Genomic DNA, 18,136 nt, shown 5'->3' with positions numbered 1-18,136 from the left:
GGTGAAATTTCCGGATCCCGGTTGCAAGAGAGAAGGGTCAAGAAGAGAAAGGAAAGGAAAAATGTATATAAAAGAGGGGGAAAGTATGATAGATAAGGTAGATAAGAGAGTTTTATTTTAAGTCTCTAATCACCGTCACCCTACGTGTTCTCTTTCACTCTTACATGCATATAGTAAAAGGATACGTCACGTGTGTGAGAAAAAATCATTAACGGGAGTATCGAAAGAAAGGAGGGAAAGGAAAAAGCAACATTTCCGTTGATAGCGCTACTGTAAAGCTCCGCGATGGTGAAGAGGGAGAACAGAAAATACAGAGAGAAACGTGTTTGAATTAATTCCAATGACGTTTGAACGAAATATTACGTCCGCGATCGTTAAGAGGTTAAAATCATGGTTTATGGAAATCTCACATCGACATTTAGCCCCGACGTTTCGTCCCCCGCAAATTTGTCCCCTGACATTTCTCCCCGGACATTTCGCCTGCCCTGACCGTGTGAGTGACCAAGTGAGTGTCCATAGGTGTGACCAAGTGAGTGAACCGTATTAGTAATCAAGTGGGTGAGTGACCAACCAAATGCATGATGGCCGTGAGAGTGACCAATTGAAGGGATAAGTGACCATGTGAGTTACCAATTTCAGGGATGAGTGACCTTATGAGTGAACAAGTGAGTGGGTGAGTGACCGTTTGAATGAGTGACAGTATATGACCATATGAGGGACCAAGTGGTCACTCATACGATCAACTATATACAGTCACTCACACTTACTTATAGATCACGCACTTAGTCACTCATCCAATCACTTGGTCTCTCATAGTAACTCACTTTCTTGGTCACTCACACAGTCAGTCACTTTCTTGGCCACTCACACAGTCAGTCACTTTCTTGTTCACTCACACAGTCAGTCACTTTCTTGGTCACTCACACAGTCAGTCACTTTCTTGTTCACTCACACAATCAGTCACTTTCTTGGTCACACAGTCAGTCACTTTCTTGGTCACTCACACAGTCAGTAATTTACTTGGTCATTCACACAGTTAGTCGCTTTCTTGGTCACTCACAGTCAGCCACTAACTTGGTCACTCACAGTCACCCACTAACTTGATCACTTTCACAGTCAGTCACTTACTTGGCCACTCGCACATTCAGTCACTTACTTGGCCACTCGCACAGTCAGTCACTTACTTGGCCACTCGCACAATTCAGCTACTGCGCGAGACCTACGGCCAAACAATCATCAAACTGCCTCCCATTACCAAAACCAAAGATACGCCGAAGGAAAAACAAAAGAGCCGATGTACAGGGTGTCCCGTGAGTCGTAATGCGGCCTTTAATAGCGTTAATTGCTTTTTCGTTAAGCCGGGTTTTCCTAAGAGCGGGTTTCCTGTGCCACACGCAACGTGATTCGCCCAGCGCAACACGCCGCCCACTCATCAGTAAGAAAAGCAGCATGACTGTTTTCCTACAGAGCGCAAATACGCCTGACGACAGCGCTTTACGTCGGGCGCGATTGGCCGACTGCTTCTGGAGGAGTCAAATGCGTCGTGCGCCGCGCGTTTTGCCGATGTTCTCTTCACTCTTCTTGTGTGTTTCCTTTCCCTTCCCCTTAAACCAGAGCATTCAGACGACAGAGTAACTGATGCCAAGGCCATATATTATAATATGGCCGCCCTGATCTGATGCGCCTCGCTAGGAAAACACAAACGCGTAACGTAATTATGTAACACGTTTCTGTCGGCGCGAAACGGTCTAATTCGGTTCACGCGGTGCCAAAAAGATATTCCTAGGAAAACCCGGCTTTAGATTGAGATACTCCTCTCTCAGTCCAAGCCAAGAAAAGCAGCCACCGACGCCTCAGTCTTGGCGAACTTACTTGCCTTTGAGTGTGTAATCGGCGCAGAGATCGACAAATTCATCGCGTACGCAAGCAGTGAAATCTATTTCCCCTGAGCACTGTCTGTGAGATGGTGAGACAACGAGATTCTCAGTGGGGGGGGGGGGGAAGATGGAAAGCACATACCTATGGCATCTTGCAATCTCGATAAGTGTTCGCATAAATGAGGTCTTTCAGCTTATCCGAAGACGACGTCACTCTCCGTTGTTACTACGAAGGTTTCGACAGCTGTCTGATGCGGCGTTCCGGGACTCTGCCACGAAGCTGGGCTGGAAGAGATCGCGGCAACGGGATAGGTCCAATGGCCAAAGTTCTGGCGTTCATTCATTCAGGTGGCGGATGCGAAGGTAAACCCAGGAAATAAAATTGAACTGGCCCTAAGTGGGAATCGGCGACCACCGGTAGACAGCGCCTTCACATCCAACCCATCTCACTAACGGCAGTAAATTGCAATATAGCGATATGGCCAGAGTTGGTGTTTGGTGAAGTAGAGCGAGCGACCTAGTCATTAAGGGAATAACCTGGTGATTGAGTGTGTGTGTGACACAGTGAGCGACCTAGTCAGGGAGTAACAGAGTGAGTGCCCAAGTTAGTGAGTGAGCGACCAGGGGATTGAGTGTATAGCAGAGTGAGCAACCTAGGGAGTGGATGACAGAATGAGTGACCTAATGACGAAGTGAGCTACCTTGTGAGTACGTGACCTAAGGAGTAAATGAGTGACCTAGAGATCAAGTGACTGACCGGCATACTGAGAGAGAGCGACATTGTCAGTGACCTATGAAGTAAGTAAATGAATTGGTAAGCAAGCGAGAATGGTCTAGGGAGTGTGTTAGTGACCTAGTGAGTGAGTGATATAATGAGCAATCTATAGTGATTGACAACAGAGTGAACTTGAGACTAAATGAGCGAAAGCGAGCTAGCTCTGGTGACAGGCCGGTATCGCTCATTCACTCGATCACTCGATCACTAATGTCGAACTAACGTCGGTGAATTTTCCTAACGACGAATTTTTAATCCGGTGAATTGCATGGCGGTGAATTTGCTGGCTGTTAATTCCTTACACGGTATATGGTCAATGCTATAATCGCAGTCACAGCCTCTCTTGTGCCACTCGATATTTCGCTATAATAGCTTTCTGTGACAAAGAGTAAAGGGGGGGGGGGTTCCATCGGAGCATACAGTAAATAATGTACAGGGTGGGCAAAAAGTCCGTAGAAACTTTGAAAATGAATAAAAACCGGAAAAATAACCGAAATAAAAAACGGTTTGCAGGGTTAGCATCGCTGGGTCACGGGGATTTTTTTTAAGACAAGGAAAAAAATAACTAAAAAAAAAGCCGATAAGCGGCGCTGGTACGAGCGACTTCGGGGGAAAATATGCAAGTGAGAGACGGTTATAAGAACTCGCGCTCCTAATCCACAACCAGTTCGTCGTTGTAAACCGTGTATGTGAACAAGGATGAGGAGTGCGAAAGATAAAGCTTTGTTGGTGAAGTTGTTTTACGTGAACCAAGGATCAGCGACCATTGCCTTGCGTGAATTCCGTGTTCAGAAGAATGTGAGGACTGGAAAAGGGCCTTTAACAGCGACAGGTCCCTTATTGCATATCTTTTCTTTGACTTGTTTACGCCAGTGCCACCTATCGGCTGTTTTTCTCAGTTGTTGGGGTTTTTTTTCCTGTCAAAAAAATTCCCGTGATCTAGCGATGCTAACCCTGCAGACCGTTTTTTATTTCGGTCATTTTTTGGGTTTTTAAGAATTTTTAAAGTTTCAACGGACTTTTCGCCCACCCTGTACTTTACTGTAAAGCCATAATTCTACAGCGGTGGCTTCGTGGCACATTATAACATCTTCATCATTACTCTGTCGATTGTTTTTGCCGTTGTGGTCATATGTTAGTGTCAATTCCGTTAAATACTGACCCGGCCAATGTCCAAAATTCGGACGTTGTCCGGCCAGTTCGCGAATCTGCCTATGGTCCCTGGGCAAAGTCCGGTAACAAAAGACGTGATTCGGGATCATCGTCAAGTTGGCGCCCTTTTTCGTTGTAATTATGGCCACGTTAGTTATGGCAACCCATCAAGCCGAGGTCACGAGAGATGCGGTAATTGTATTTTTTTTCTCCAACATTTGTCAGAAAAAAAAAACTTGTTATAACTATTATAATTATAACTGTTATAATTATTTTTATAGTTTTTCTCTCAAATTTCATTTTTAGACCTCTCATCAAATGTAGCTAATCCAATATAGACATGTATCACACGTTGGCGATTAAAAAAAAAAAAGTGGGGATTTGGCTCCTACCGGGCCGTTTCACATCAGCACATCGAGCTTCGGACAGGGATCTCCAGCCACTTCGCAAAATGGTAGGCCAAAGTCCGAATAATATCTGAAATTCGGAGTTTGGCAAAAACTCTTGGCCAATTCATGAAGCGTCCGGGGCCCCGTCGCGAATTGGCCGCACCTCGGACGCCTGCACTAACATATGCGGAAATGGAACGTCCAACGTTTCTCAGAATGACGCATCGCATCCTCCACGCTCATCTCCACTAGTTGAAACAAAGCATGGGTGCTCACCCAGAAAGAGCACTATCACCAAGAAATTCTTGACTCGGAGCATCCATACGAGGTTTGTTCAAAAAGTACCTGCTTGGCAGAAGCTACCAGTTGCTGGCAGATTGCCGACAAATGAGGAAGTGTGAGTGATCGCCATCTCATTTTCGTTTTTGACAACATGGCAGGAAAAAACTTTGACAATAAGCCAGTGCCATAAATTATGTGTAAAACTTGGTGATCCCCCAGTGAAACAATCCGCAAGATTTGACACACCGACCGAGAAGTGATCCACAACGATAGAGAGAAGTGGTACACAACAGCTTCACTGATCACACTTCGCCGTGCATCAATGGAAAGTGAAGTATGTCTCTTGGCAGACTCTCAACATACGGAAATGAGATCGTTATTGATTGAGTGAGGACTTTGGTGATTCAGGATGCACCGAATCACGGTCAGAGAATCAACTTACAGATTAGGTCAGAATTAGAATTGGTTCCGTTCATTCTGTTTTGACTGACGATTTGGTCTTCGGGGGATGCAATGCTAATGTCATGCTGACCGTCGTCTTTGACTCCAGTGGCGTGGGTTCATCTCGAGTACCTACGCACCGCACAGCGCAACCATCACCAAGGTGTACTACCAAGAGGTTCTGCGCAGCTCCATCACGGTTGATACAGTAGCGCTGTTCACCGTTGTGGGGGGTCGGGTGGTCGTAGCGAAGGATCGCATCACGAGGACCCGGGTTCAGACCCCACCGGCACCACAGTGGCGGTCTGCTGCAGTTGGTTTCGAGAGGCACGATCTTCCTATAAAGTCACGCCAGAGATAGCAGCAGGTCTACAACAGTAAAAATCTTGACACTGCATTGCACTCATATTTCGAGAAAAATAGATGGCAGTACTATAACAAGTATTACACAGAAGCCAAGCATAAAGCTAGGTTCACAACACCTCTACGCACAACATGCACCGTCAACCGATATCTAGGCCACACCTCCATATAGCAAAATATCGGCTCATTGTCCTCATGTTTCCAGTTTTTTCCGCCATTTTGTTAAAAAAAGAAAATGCTCTACTGCGCGCTCACTTAAAATTACTCATTCATCGACTGTCTGTCGGCGGCTGTCGGCTTCTGCAGGCAAGAAAAAATTCAAGCATACGCACTATGACTGCCTACATACATATGTGCAGCAGTGCATGAGTGCAGCAGTTAACGCATGGGCCTACCCGGGCACGGCCCGGGGGCCTCAAGAGAAGAGGGGCCTCACAAAAATGAGATCTGGTTGAAATTTTCTAGAATTTACCAGGTAGGGCCTCCGAAAAACCACTTGGCCCGGGGGCCCATGATACTCTTAAGACGGTCCTGATGTGCAGCAAACTATGCCATCCTAGTTTCAATGGTTTATGCGCGGAAAATTATGATCGAATAGTTTTTGAACAAACCTCGTATACGGGGCAACGCATCGAAAAATACCATGGATAATACTTTCGGAAACTAAAACGTGATGAGATATGAAGTGCATGTGGGAGAAAGTCCCATCATTTCATCATTTTTTAAATTTAAAATTTCATTTTCTGTGAAACGATCAGATACAGGAATTGTATCGTAAAAATTATTTGCGGTTTTTAAAATTATCCCATCAGTACGAAAAGTGTTTTTTTCTTCTTTTTGTCATTTTCAATGCTCCAGTCATCCCGTGAGCCATTAAATGACCAATTAAATGACCATTAAATGACCAATTCACAAATATGTATCTTCTCGTTACAAAACCAAAGTGTGTCCTCGTGTAACTGGGGAATCTCGAAAACATTGCACCATACATGCTGAACCCATGACCCGCGGGCCAAATGTGGCTCTCGAAGTCATCTGATATGACCCTCGGAGTTATCTGATGTGGTCCGTGACTTCAAACCTAATTTTGTGAAAATGAACTAAGCAGCACGTTTTCGATCACTTAAGCGGCCAAGGATAAGTAACTCTTAAGTAGCAGCAGACTATTACGTTCTCAAACCAATATACCAATACTTTCTTTCAAGAATGTAACTCAGTAAAAATTCATGTGACGCACATCGGATCCCGTGTAATCTTATAGACATAACAGGAGCACCAGCATAGACAAGATCGACTTAGTTATAAGACTGACTTGGCTATATTATGTCCATGAGCACCAGGAAATGGTGCGCGTGTGCATCCTTTCACATCTACGCCTGGTCCATGAGAAGCTGATCCGTTTTATCTCGGTGCCATTACGCATTATTATTACCCATGATAGGCAATACTATCCCCATGGCTGGCTCTTGGCACGCTTTCCGATTCGAACGACAACCCCCCCCCCCCGCCTCTCGGCGTCTGCGTGAATCAATTCCTTGAGCGTCTATTCAACCCGTGCGGCCCCACCGGTTGCCGAATCAGGAGTAAGGAGATGGAAATAATTGCAATAAAATGTAGAAGAAATATTTCGTCCGTAAAATTCAAAGTATGTACGTAATTGAATGGGCTAATTTGCAAAACAAACAGTGATTCTTGATGCATTGCATCTATGTACTTGCTGGGAACCAGAATACAGAATGGACCGAGCACGTCCAGGCTCTATCACTATTGCAATTTAAGCACAGTGGTCATAACACCGCGGACGCACCAGGAAAACCTACTGGTGTTTCAGCCAAGCGAAGCCACCCTAAGAAAATCCACCCCCCCCCCAGGGCGCCCCTCACCAATTCTGTCGTCTCCCTGTCTCCCTCACATTCCCAACCCAACAATAGCCCTGCATCTCCGCCCGGCACCACCAGGACGTTTGCGCCCCCAACCCCAACTAAACATCCTCAGCCCCAACAGCCGCCACCCGACCACCCAAAAACCCACATCACTCCCGACGACCGAATTCTCCCGCCCCCAGAACCATCCCGCCCCTTCCGGAGCTTCATTGTAAATCAAAACAATAAATAGTTACACACAAAACATATTTGCAGACATCTGGATGCTTCACAACACTGGCCTTTACGGCGCATCCGTTTCGTTATAATGTCAGTTCTCAACAGCTCCTCAGAAATTCATTGCATTGCGTGTAGGGCCCTTATGGCGTGGCTACACAGTTATCCGTCTTCTTCACGTACAGGGCCCCTGTGGCCGGTTCACGCGGGACTCGTTTCTCCTTCACGTGCAGGGCCCCATTGGCCTGACTGCACGGGTATCCAACTTCTCCACTTGTAGGGTCCTCATCCTAATAAATACTTGAGTGGAAACCGGTGGGCTTATGGGCCTTTTTCCTTTATTGGGCCGGCCGAGCTAAATATCTTATTTTCCCTCTTGTTCATCGTTAGCTGGGAACCAGATAAACAATGGATATATGCCTCGGTTTATGAAGTGGGATCGCAGGGTAAAATTTTACTGGCTAGATTGTGCCCGTTCCTCACCGTATCACTTACAGCGGACACAAATCTGCGAGTTTTATGTGTAATTTTGCTGGCGCAACTTATACAGTCGAGTCCCGTTGTAACGAACGCCAGGAGACCGTAAAAATCACTTCGTTATAAAGGAATTCCAGGTTACCTAGCATTGTTCCCATGTAAACTTGTTTGGGGATTTTCGCAATAACGGGATTCGTCGGTGTATCAGATGGAAGTTTCGTCAACAGCAGCTCCTAAGAGCTCTCTATCGCAGTATTTAAAAAGCACCGTTCCATTGTTCTTCCATTTATGTTTTCATAGTACTTTATTCAATATTTTATCTTTAGAATAATGTGACTCAAATACTTCAATCAACTTAGCAATAATAGAATAGATGTTATAAAAAGTAATTTTTATAAACTCTAATCAAATTTAATTTGAATTATAAAAAAAGTTTATATAATGTAGATACCTTAAACTAATAGTTTTATGAAGAAATATGTGGCTCTGTATTGAACGAGTGACAGATGGCGCTCCATGTAAATCAATCAACATTGTCTTACTCGCATGAAAATTCCGCCTGTCTATTATAATATTGATGGAAAGAGGATTATGAGATCACACATGGTGATTAAACTCATTCAGTTTTCATAAGAATAAATAGAAAATGTTTTTTTAAAAATCTGTGAAATTTGACTTGAAAATTGAAGAAAGAGATATTGGAGGATGCAAAGCTCGAGTTCTCGCGCCATATTTGTTCGTAATACACTACCGCATACAGTTAGTTATTTATTTCTGGCATTTATATGTTACGGTAAAAATGTAACAAATCGGTGATTATACTTATAATTTCCGGTTATTATACATAATCCCCCAATCATCTCGGTGAGTTTGAATTTCCCTACATTTATCACTTTACGGTGATTATGTATTTCGTTAACCGCTTATATCCCTATCTTGGGACAGCGTGGGAGCGATGTTCTGGTTTGGTGGTGGTGGTGGTGATTATGTTTAATCTCCGAATTAAGTTGGTAGGTACGATAATTATTTAAGAAATCATGCAGAAACTGTCACTTAAATTCAACCACTTATCAGTTCCTCATGTGCGCACGCGATGGATGCATTGCACATACTTTGTCGTAAAGATTAAATAAAAATAAATGTTATACAGAGTATAAGAATGAAAAACGTATAAATTATTGTCTTGCAATGTCAGGTTTCTTCACATTTATCAACATTTATAAGCACAATCAACGTCACCGATCGTATTAAACATCCTAGACTGAAGTTTTTAAGTAAACTGTCGGGTAAATTTATGTAATTCATTCTTATCATAGTTGGCAAAACGAGCCAAGTATTATCCTCTTTGCTCCAGATGCCTACTGTACAGTACCAATCCTCCTTTTTAACGATTTTTAATGGTTCTTAATTATTATTTCTTCAAGCTAAGACATTGAGGTACACAAATGTATACCTATCTTGAATAGTCCTAGTGTAAAGATATTGACTCAGATAATTTAATTAATCGATTGATCAATTTTTTTTTCTTTTTAAAGGCCATTTTGACATACAATAAACGCAGATCAATCAAAAATAATTCTTAATGGTTAGTTCTGACTCCCGGGTGTGAAGAGGTTACGCATAATCACGGATACACTTTTTGCGCAATATCTGGGGTCCCTCAGGTGTCTGTCCTTGGACCATTGTTGTCTCTTTTATTAATGACATTGCAGCTCCTTTTCTCATCTTTGCTTATTGTTTGCTGATGATTTTATTGATTTTATTGTAAATTTTTAATCTTCTCTATAATTCAAGATAAGTTGACTTACATTTACCACTGGTGTATCGAGAATCATCTACACTTCAATGTAAACAAATGCTTTGTTGTGTCTTTCACCCGTATGAAAAATCCTATAACATATCAGACAGAGTTCAGCAGATTCGCGTAGCCAGCGTCATGTCCAGAGCATGTTAAATGCCAAGTGGAGTCTTCCAGGGGTCGGTGTTAGGTCCGATCTTATTTACTTTGTACAATTTTGATATTACTCAGGCTGTGTCACTCTCTATTGCAATTCGCTGATGACGTTAAGTTATTCTCTCCAGTAGAAAACACTAGGGGACTTAAGAATTGCATGCCAACAACTTTTCCAGTGGAGTTGTCAGTATAAACTCCCTATTTCATCATCAAAAAGCAGATCAATGCATTTAGAAATACGCACGGATCCTGAATATTACCAACTAGGTAATGAAACGTTACAGCAATTGGATACGTGCGTGGATTTAGGTATTGCAATGAGCCGCATTCTGGATTTCACTGATCATTATCATGGCATAGTCTGCAAAGCTAATAGAATTTCATGTATGTCATGTACGGCATACCCCGCAAGTGTGATACGCATTCGTTGTCATATGCTTTCTGTGTGTACGTCCGCGCGACTCTGGAGTTCTGTTCGTAAGTATGGAGCACTCACAAAATCAAGGACATAAAGCTCCTCGAAAAGCCACAGAGGTCGTTTACTAAACGAATAGCAGGCACGAGCAGTTGGTCTTATTGCCAGAGACTTCAATTTATGGGTTTGCACTCGCCGGAATGGCGTAGAATCGCTTCAGATCTGAAGATGTGCTACAAGCTAGTCCACCAAATTGTTCATATACGATCGAGAGAACCTTTCTTCGTAGACAGGTGAGTTAACTTACGGAGGCATCGCTTCCAAATAAAAATATTATTTTGATTTGGAAGCGATTTATTACACTGATTTTAATTTTCGTGATCATATAAACGTCATTTTCACTAACTGATATCTCAATCTTCGTTGGCTTAAAATAATAACTAATTATTTCACCGATTTGAATGCAGTGATTGTTCTTTTCAACTCTATAATACGATCAGAACTTGAAAAATATGCATTTGTCGTTTGGAATCCTCATTACAATAATGCTATTGATGATATTGAAATTATAGAAAATTCATTTACGCGATATTTGTGTTTTAGGAAATTTTTTAGAGCATAAATGATAATATCACGATTTCCTTAACAGTATCCACCGACAAGCTTTTTCAATTACCAGTCACCAAAAGAGAAGAAATTTCATTCTTTTGAAATTTTTCTGGCGGTTTATTAATGGTAATATCGATCGTTCTTTCCTGTTATCTAAAATAGGATTGTTGGTCACGAGTTACAACACCAGGTCAAATTGTTTTACGTAACTGATTTCAGAAGCTCGATCGGTCTCTCTTGCGCGATAAACAGATTTGGTATTTTATGTAATAGTTTACCTGATGAATTTGATGTATATTTGCAACACCTATTGGTAAATTCGAGCTTCTTCTCTCCGATTGACGAGCGATTCTTTTACTTCTTTAAATGGCCTATTGCATGTGGCCTATTGCGTATTAAAATATTACGGTTTTTTTTTTTTGGTTTATTTATTTCTCATCTTACTTTTAATAGCCGTGTTTATTGATTGTAATACCCGGCACCGCCCGGGTTATCTTCAATTACTGGGAGGATTGAAAAAGTGACAAAAACCATTATAGAGGCATATAGACTATTATACATAATACCGACAGGATTAAAGAAATGACAAACCATTGCAAAGACATATACACGTCTGGAAGGCATTGCTAGGGAACTACGGTAACCAAAGTAAACATTCCGAAATTGATTGTTGAGGCCCCAAAACCATTGTTGCCCGACAGTTTTTTGCCCATTTGGGGCATTTTCCCAGCTTTTTCCACAAACTTTTAAGGTAGCCTATCGTTCAATCCGGGCCCCCAATTGGTATACATGCAAAATTTGATGACGATCAATCTAAAAATGTAGATTTGTATAGAGAACACACACACACACACAGAGGAAAATCAATTTTATACACATAAATTGATCCGGTGAGATTTTATAAGGGACTTCATTTTATTTATTTTGTACTAGCCATAATACCCGGCAATGCCCGGGTTTTCTTCATTACTGGGGGGGGGGGGGGGATTGAAAAAGTGACAAAACATTATAATAAACTGTTATACATAATACCTGACAGCATTAAAGAAGTGACAAACCATTGTAAAGGCATGCGCATGCCTGAAACACATTGTTAGGAAACCACGGTAACACTCCTATAACAAAGTAAATATTCCGAAAGTGATTGTTGGGGGGGCCCAGAAACCATTGTTGCCCGACGGTTTTTCGCCCGTTTTGGGCATTTGCCCAGCTCTGACGAACTTTTAAAGTAGCCTACGGTTCAATCTCGGTCCTGTTTGGTATATATATGTGTGAAATTTGGGGAGGATCGGTCTAAAATTGTAGATTTGTATAAAGAACAGACATATATACAATACTTTCACATTTATACATAAGATTGACTTGCATTTGTTTTTATTTTTTGCATCTTGTATCTGTTTATTGCATATTTTATCCGTTCCGATTTTACTGTATTTACATTTCTATGTGTTATTTAGCTGTAATAGGACTGTTTTCTGTAGCTCGGTATATATTTAAATAAATAGTAAATGTGATAAATTCGCAAAATTTTTCAAACCTGCCAAAATGCTCTTCGATTATGCATGATCCCCGGATTATACACATTTGCCAGAAGGGGGGGGGGCGTTCAGGTATTACGTCAGTAGAATGTTTCAGCCATTTCTGACCCCCTCCCCGTCAGCAAAATTTCATCAGTTCTGCCCCCTAACGCATATTTGGTTTAGAGACGTACACGGGGGGAGGGGGGCACGTGCCCCCTATGTCCCCCCCCCTCCGATAAAACTTTTCTTTTCGATGCAATTCCGAAGAAAATGCCTTTCTATGTTATTATAATGAATTTCAGTTAATTTCATTGCTGTTTGAAGGCTAAGAACTCAAAATTTTGCTTTAATAGACGCATTGCGGCCCACCTTCTATAAGCTATATATATGATAAACTTATGACCCTTAGCCAAATGCGGCCCTCGGGGTTACCTGATGTGGCCCACCAACCTTAATTTTGTAAATATTAAATGAGCTGCACATTAACAGATCCGTGGCGCAATTCCAGAGAATTCAAGTGGCCCATAGCACATTTCCAGGTCTCTCATGTTGGCCCGCAGCACATTCACAGATCACTTGAGTGACCGTCTGCACAATTCCAGAACACTTAAGAAGTCCATGGCACATTTAGAGATCCCTTGAGAAGTCCGTGACACATTTAGAGATCCCTTAAGAAGTCCGTGGCACATTTAGAGATCCCTTAAGCGACATGTGGCACAGTTTTAGAGCACTTAAGCGGCCCGGACACATTTCCAGAGCACCTGAAGGATCCGTGGCACATTTAGAGGTCCCTTGAGTGATATGTGGCACAATTTTAGAACACTTAAGTGCCTCCCCCAGTGCGGTTGTACAAACATTCATTCATTCAGTGCGGTTCTACATCACTCAAGTTACCCGCGGAACATTCCCAGATTACTTAAAGCGGCATAATTACATATCACTGGAGTGACGCGCGGCACAGTTCCAAAGCACTTAAGTGACGCTCGACACTTTTCTAGAGCACGTAAGTGGCCCTCAACGCATTTCTAGAGCACTTGCGCAGCCCGGACACATTTCCAGATCACTTGAAGGATCTGTGGAACATGTGGCGTTACCACCGACACGTGCGGGAAAAGAAAGCCCCTTCCCCAGAGTGATGATTGATGTACGCGCTTGAAGCGCCATCGTGTGATGATTCGAGTTATCACTCGGTTCGTTTCTCGTCCTGTACTTGATATGTTACGCAAATTAAGTCCGTCCCTTCGCGTGTAAGATAAAATGCGTGTCTGTCTGGAATTGAAACTACACGCAACCGTCCCCATATCACCCGGCACTCGAGCGGCCCGGACACATTTTCAGGTCACTTGAAGTATCTGTGGAACATTTAGAGGTCACTAACGTGGCTCTATAGAGGAATTACCAATAAGGAAAATATTAGTTCGGGTTCCCACACACTAGGGAAAAGTTATAAAACTTAGAGTAAGACAACCATAGGTATTATTTATGGGCACTGTATAATATTTTATCATGTATATGCTGCTGTATTTTTGAAATATATGACATCCATATTTGTTTTAGGCATGTTTTTCTCTGTGATCTCGTTGAGCATTTTGCCTGTTGTGGCCTTGTGTTTGTATTTGGTTTTTATCACGCCGAGTGTAAGATGCCATTAATAATATTTCATATTTTTTTAAATGGTGGTTGATAACGTAAACATCATTCAAATCCCCCCCCCAATGGCACCCACATCCAGGAGCACGGCCCCTAGGCTGGGATCTTTTATGTTTTTATGTCCCCCCCCCCCCGGTCAGATTTTCCACAGGCCCTTCTCAATTAATTTACATCGCGAAAAACCGAAAAAATGGTGAGAATTGTCCCGGGCCCCAGAGCTGAAGCCCCGTCAGCCTTGCCCTTGTGTGGGCCATGCCCTCGCCCGTCATCAAAAGTAAGCAAACCTGACACCCCTCCCACATCGATGCTGACGTAATACTTGAATGACCCCTAACATATACGGCACATTCAAGAAGCCCCAGTTCTGGAGCCAGAACCGAGAAGTTCCAGAACATAAGGAACGAGAAATCAATATCACAGAGCGCCTGTATATTGTTTTCACGGTTGAGATAGGCATGACACAGCGAAGCCAACATACAGGCGCTATTTGGCTTTCATTCCAAATTGAACGAACGATTCAAACATCAACGAATTCATTGAAAATTAAACAAAAGCCGTAAAATATTTCACGAATTAGTGTCTTATGTAGATTTTAAAGTTTTGGTTTCGAGCTGAAGTGTATCTGTAAATTCTTAAAAAAGCTTTCACTTCGAAATGTGCATGACAGGTGGCAGCAAAATTTGAACATGAAATATCCATAACTCCGACAACACTTACAACCCCGCATACACTTACAACAAGTTCCAGCACGTACCAATTCATTAGTAATTCTCCAGAGGAATGTTTACGTGTTGAATTGTACAGTTGAGTAGTAGTAGTAGTAAAATTCGAGAAAAAATTTATAATTTACAAATCATGAATAAGGATTATATTTTGGCAATGCACCTGCAACAACGAATTCTGAACAAAGTTGCAGGAATTCTCACCTCTTGGGGGGGGGGGGAGGGGTAGATGGCCCATCTCCAGTCCAGTGATATTCTGAGGGCGGTGGCCACAAAAATAACCACAGCATAGTGAGGACTGTAACTATGATTTTTGTATGGGGAAGAGGCAAACGTTATTTGGCCGCCTCCTCCACTGCAACGTTTGATAATTTTAATATACAGCATTTTTGTTCCTCTCAGAAGTTCGCCACTATTTGTGGATGCCCTATTTGCTCTCCCCCCCCCCTTCCCTCTAGTTCTGACCCTGAGTAAATCATACAAATGAAATATAATGAAAAAACTGTGACTTCTTTTAGCGTCCCATACAGAACTACACCCTCGGAACTCCCACAAGAGGGAGGGTGACGGGTATCGTTCCCGGGGTTCCGGAGACTCAACCTTAATTGAAAAAACAAGGGAAAAAAGTCCATTGTTGTTGTCGTCAAAACCGAGCATGACCAGTCTGTGTCGCATTTGCCCAGTTCCCACTACAGGTCCAGCTCCGCAGAGGGCGTGATCGAGCCGGAGAAAATTCCAATTGGTGTGGCTCTCGGCTTTTTTTCTTGCTTGGCTAACTGGTGGGCTTTCTTTTTTCGCGTTGTTCAAGTTAATGGACTTTCAGCCTCTTTTCCTATGATCAAGTTTGTGGGCTCTCGACCTCTTTTCGGACTGTTCGGACCAGTGGCAACTTCTGGCGATATTCCTGCCCACGGGTCGAAAAATGTTGGGAAACTTTTATTTAAAAATCCCTGGGGTGCTTATCCCTTTGTGTGTCACAAACCCTTCGTGCCATTAAGATAAAGTCAACAGATGCTTTTGCAAAAGAAGATTCAGTATATATTAATGTCAAAACAATGAGTTTTCCCATCAATGCTCACAAACCCCCCTCGCCCTAAAATAACTAGAAGCACCCCTGATCAAATGATTGATCAGAAGCACCCTTGATCTAATGATTTGATTAGAAGCACCCCGATCAAATGATTGATCAGAAGCACCATTGATCAAAATGATATTTGATCTAGCAAACTGCCATTATCTCAATGCCAAATAATGCCAATCACGTCGAAAGTGAACCCTGTTTGACTGAAAATCTGAATAAAAGTAAGAGATTTTTTAAGACAAAAACACAAAAAAAAAGAAGCAAAAAGCCAACTTACCTACAAGGGTAGGTCCCCTGTGTCCTCTGCTTATCCCTCGCATGTGGCAGCAGCAGCAGCGGTAGCCGGCCGGTGGCGGTGGGTCGTCGTCCATTGTCACAAGAGCCGACCACATATTCCCAATTGGACCGAATCCTGTCCATCACCACGCCGGGGAGGAGGGGCACGGGTACCCGTTTTTCACACGCATTCGAGGAACATTTAACAGAAAAAACAACGAAATAGCAAACAACAAAACGAGTCCACGCTGGTACTTTCTGATGGCTGTCGTCGGCAAAAAAAAAAAAAAATGGTCTCCGAGGATAAGTCAATGGCACTTCGATGAGTCCTTTATTTTGTTCTTGTGCGTATATAATTATCTTTCCTTTTCCCCCCCACAACAAGGACCACAAGTCCGGTTTATTATTGTTATTATTATTGTTTTATTATCCGTGGGGGGTGCCCCAGGGTTCCCCTCTCCCCCGGCTCTCCTGTTATCTTGAGCCGGCCTCTCTTTATGAGTTTCCAAGTCTCACTCACACACACACACACACACACGGTCTCAGTCCTGACTGAGAGAGGGGGGAGGAACTGAACCTGGTATCTTCCACGTCCACTCTTTCTACTATCAATCTCTTATTTTATTTCGTTTTATTATTTTTCTTTTACTACCCGGGGGGGAAACGCCCACTCACGACGAGAGAGGCGCCCTCTTCCAAATTTTTTTCCCTCGTCGGGCGGCGCTGCGGTCGAAGTTCGTGCGCGCTGTGTTTACTCGGTAGATGGAGTTAGGGTTACGGGGTCAGTTGAAAACTGACTGGCAGCGCCATAAATGCCGGCAGTAAACGTTTTTTTTTTCTGTTTTTTTTTTAGTAGACACTCATACTCCACTGTATAATCCTTCAATGGTCAGTCTGAAGCCCATTTCTCTCATGGCTATCGATCAACATGCCTTCCATCACTTTGGAAATATGTCATTGTTGCATTCAAACTACTACTGGATACTGTCAAGTGTGTACGATGCTCGATTGACGATACTGACGGAAAAGGTTCCGGGTGAAGTTCTTAAGGTATAAAGTTCGTGAAAAGTCACTTGTGCAACACCAAACAAAACTATCCAACGTCATTTAATTGTGTGTGTGTGTGTATATATATATAAGGATTATCTATATATAATTTGATTATCGCTTGATGAATAATTCCTCAAGGTCGGGACTTACCTCGCTCATCAACGGTGACCGAGCTCGTTCTCAACACTGTGACGGACACTAGAGCACCACGTGTCATCAAGCAACTGACCACACACGTCACAAACCGGCCGGCCATCTCATATTCCGGATATCCCCACATTCGTCAAACACCGAGCGCCACGTTCCAAAAAAAATCACGAGGAATTTTCCACTTCCGGAGAGACACTTTTCCTTTGTTTCACTTTTTTTTACCAGCATGTAATAACAATAATAATTCACGTGAAAGAAAATAATAATAATAATAATTTACTAATTATCAAATATGCAATTATAAGCGAGTCTCGAACGAAACAAAAAAACAAACACAAAAGCCTTTCTTTACAAATAATCCTTAAAGTTTTCTTTTTTGCAAAAGGGCAGTGAACTCTTCCCGGGTTGGTTCTTGGCATACACAAGGCGGGTTATTTCTATAATATATCCATCAGCCTTCCCTCCGCGAGGAATGGGTAGCGTCCATGGCTGATCGATCCCCACAACGTTCGGGGCCGGCGCGAGCGCCACCTACGTGCACGCCTTGGAAACGTTTCTAGGGGCGGGGGGGTGAGTGAGGCGGTTGCGGAAGAGCGAGTGGGCGCTATCGCGTCCCTTCTATAACGGTCGGGTACGGAAGTGGGGACGGGGGAAGGGGGGATAGGAACGGACTGCGTCCCGTTCTCTCCCCCCCCCCCTGCCCGATTTTTACCCCTTTTCATCTCCCCCGTTTCTAAGCACATTGATTGGGTAGGGAAGGTAGAAAACACCTGGATTGGGAAGGAGTGTGAGGTAACTCTGTGTGTGTTGTGTGTGTCTCTTAATAGTACATTTTGTTTTGGGAAGAAGAAAAG

General features: G+C 43.0%; 1 protein-coding gene across 2 annotated transcripts in view; it reads right to left on the bottom strand.

Moving 5' to 3' along the window:
• LOC149065231 (rho GTPase-activating protein 100F-like) overlaps positions 1 to 16,630 on the bottom strand; it is a 131,854-nt gene extending 115,224 nt beyond the window's left edge. Inside the window, exon 1 of one of the 2 annotated variants that reach the window (XM_089254165.1) lies at positions 16,084 to 16,630. The gene's annotated coding sequence lies outside the window, so the exon portion shown is untranslated. The remainder of the gene's footprint in view (positions 1 to 16,083) is intronic. The other variant, XM_089254164.1, reaches the window with a different exon arrangement.
• Between the last annotated feature and the right edge of the window lie 1,506 nt (positions 16,631 to 18,136).

Source organism: Pholcus phalangioides, unplaced genomic scaffold, assembly GCF_987345545.1.
Source record: "Pholcus phalangioides strain wild (caught in Gottingen) unplaced genomic scaffold, Ppha-v1.0 ptg000040l_1, whole genome shotgun sequence".
Taxonomy (NCBI): domain Eukaryota; kingdom Metazoa; phylum Arthropoda; class Arachnida; order Araneae; family Pholcidae; genus Pholcus; species Pholcus phalangioides.
Note: the sequence above shows the minus strand (reverse complement) of the source record. Positions and strands in the feature narration are given on the sequence as shown.